A 2,580-nucleotide genomic window follows, 5' to 3' on the forward strand; every position below is an offset into this window, starting at 1 on the left:
GTGTATTTACCTAGTTATATTCACCTAATTGTGTTTGCGGGGGTTGAGCTCTGCTCTTTCGGCCCGCCTCTCAACTGTCAAACAACTGTTTCTACTACTACTATTACTACTTCCCCCCCCCCCCACACACACACCCCACACCACACCACCAAGAAGCAGCCCGTGACAGCTGACTAACTCACAGGTACCTATTTACTGCTAAGTAACAGGGGCATAGGGTGAAAGAAACTCTGCCCAATGTTTCTCGCTGGCGCCCAGGATCGAAGCCGGGACCACAGGATCACGTGTACAGTGTGCTGTCCGCTCGGCCGGCCGGCTCCACACACATAGTGTGTGTGTGTGTGTGTGTGTGTGTGTGTGTGTGTGTGTGTGTGTGTGTGTGTGTGTGTGCGTGCGCGCGAACGCGTGAGCTTCAATGTACGCTTTTGACTATTTGAACACATCTCTTTGCTCACATAGAATAATTTATTTATTTTAAGCTCTTTTTACGGTTATCTCAGGAAAAGTGAATACATGTTTCTCTGTGCCGATAAGTTATCACAAAAAGAGTACTACGACTCCATGTTATATTCACCAAACTCTTTTTCTCTCATTTCAGTTTACTTTTAGTGTGGCCTTACTGCTGGCTTTGGTTGTGTTGCTGAAGCCAGCTGCAGCCTTCCCCGAGCCGGATGCTGACCCAGGTCCTCTGGCTGACCCCCACAGGTGGGGAGGTGGATGGGGAGGTGGTGGTTGGGGAGGTGGATGGGGAGGTGGTTGGGGTAGGGGTCGATGGGGTGGTGGTGGGTGGGGATGGGGGCGCTGAGCCCCATTGCCCTCAACCCACACACCATCAACTCACTGCATAAGGAGATCACCACTACCCCAGCAAGGTCCAAGGATCAAGAGCCAGACGATATACAGCAACCCTTACTAGCACCTATATTCTGATACTGCTATTTTCTGACACCACTATGTGTCGACACTACTAAGTGTCGACACAAGTGTATTCTGTATACAGTAACTACTAAGCTATACTGACATTGTGCTGCACTTTTGATAACTCCCTTATTAAAAAATGTCGTTGGACTAAAAAAAATAAAATAATTGTGAACCTGACGTCTTATTTGACCCTAATATAAGAACCTCATGCATCTAAGAAAAATCATGAGTGATGTAATAGAGCCTCTGTTGGTAGCATCTATTGAGCTGAGCGTCGCTGGTAGTGACTGCTAACCTGGCGTCCGCAGAGCACCGGGGCTCCATAAGGACGTGTCTGGGATTCCGTGAAAATTTGCAAAAGCTTGTGGAAAAAAAGTACTGCTTATCGCCTTTTTGTGTAATTGAATACAAAATAATTATGAAGTTTTTAACGTGATCTATTAGTAAATAATGCAACCACAAATTAAGTTATTGTAGTCTATAAAGCAAAGCCCAAGATTCATATGAAGTTAGGAAGCCATTAGAATCAATGTTATTCTATTGAATATTGAATCATTTTCAATTAAAAAAGCATTATAAAACAATAAAATTAAACATCGTTTTTTCGTTAACGACCTTACTAAAAAATATTATATTAACACAAAATGATCACATAGTATATACGTAATGTTTCATAACAAAACATCTTGGAACGTGTTTAATTTACACCTGACAACTATATTCACTACCTTGAGAGATGCCATAAATAAATATGTTCTGAACAATGACAAAGACCTTGTAGCAGAGAACCTGTTGGTCCTCATTGAAGTGACAGCAAGGTGGTAATAATATTATCAAGTATCTTGCGTCACCAAATATCTCACGAAGGAAAGGTAAACAATTATATTTAAAATAAAATTAAAAAAATAAATATTTAAAATCTGGGATAAATTGGCGAAAAATACATTTGGGAGAGGTTGGTATGACGTCAAAATCTAGCATATATAACTATTTAGGAGCCCGGACCACCTTCACTCGAGCGCCACGCTTGTGCCTCGCCTCCTACAACATACAACACGTCGTCCTATAACAGGTGTTGTGAGTGTGTGGGGGGGGGGCAGAGTGCTATTATGTCCAGTAGTCTCTATAGCCTGTCCGAGACCTTGATGGCCAAGGTGAACAGTGTTTATCTAAGGCGTATATACACAAATACATTCACGAACGCTTACACACACACACACACACACACACACACACACACACACACACACGAGGCTCGTCCCTGGACCATGAGGTATGGAGGAAGAAAGGTTGAAGAATGTATTGACGCCGGAAAAGATAAAACAAAAAGCAGAGGAACACACATAAGAGGCGGGACCAAAGAGCCGAAGCTCAACCCCCGCAAGAACAACTTGAGTACAACTAGGTGAGTAAAAAATAAGCCAGATTGAAGCCTAAATGATAACAGTTCATACTCAAGTCGATTGTGAGAATGGTCCAGGACGGACCGAAACGTCGTCGTCCCTTCACCTTCTAGTGTGTGGTCTGGTCAACATACTTCAGCCACGTTATTGTGACTCATCGCCTGCATAACAGTTCATAATTAATAATATTACTGAAGATTGTATATTTTGGCCTGCATTAAACAGTAAGGTAAGGTAATTATCAGGGAAAAGCGCT

The 2,580-nt window shown here is 42.8% G+C and overlaps 1 long non-coding RNA gene across 1 annotated transcript in view; it reads left to right on the plus strand.

The window, feature by feature from the left end:
- Nucleotides 1-1,093, plus strand: part of LOC138372392 (uncharacterized) — a 2,185-nt gene extending 1,092 nt beyond the window's left edge. The window contains exon 2 of the long non-coding RNA XR_011230826.1: nucleotides 599-1,093. This is a non-coding gene — a long non-coding RNA (uncharacterized lncRNA). The remainder of the gene's footprint in view (nucleotides 1-598) is intronic.
- Nucleotides 1,094-2,580: the final 1,487 nt, after the last annotated feature.

Source organism: Procambarus clarkii, chromosome 38, assembly GCF_040958095.1.
Source record: "Procambarus clarkii isolate CNS0578487 chromosome 38, FALCON_Pclarkii_2.0, whole genome shotgun sequence".
Lineage (NCBI taxonomy): Eukaryota > Metazoa > Arthropoda > Malacostraca > Decapoda > Cambaridae > Procambarus > Procambarus clarkii.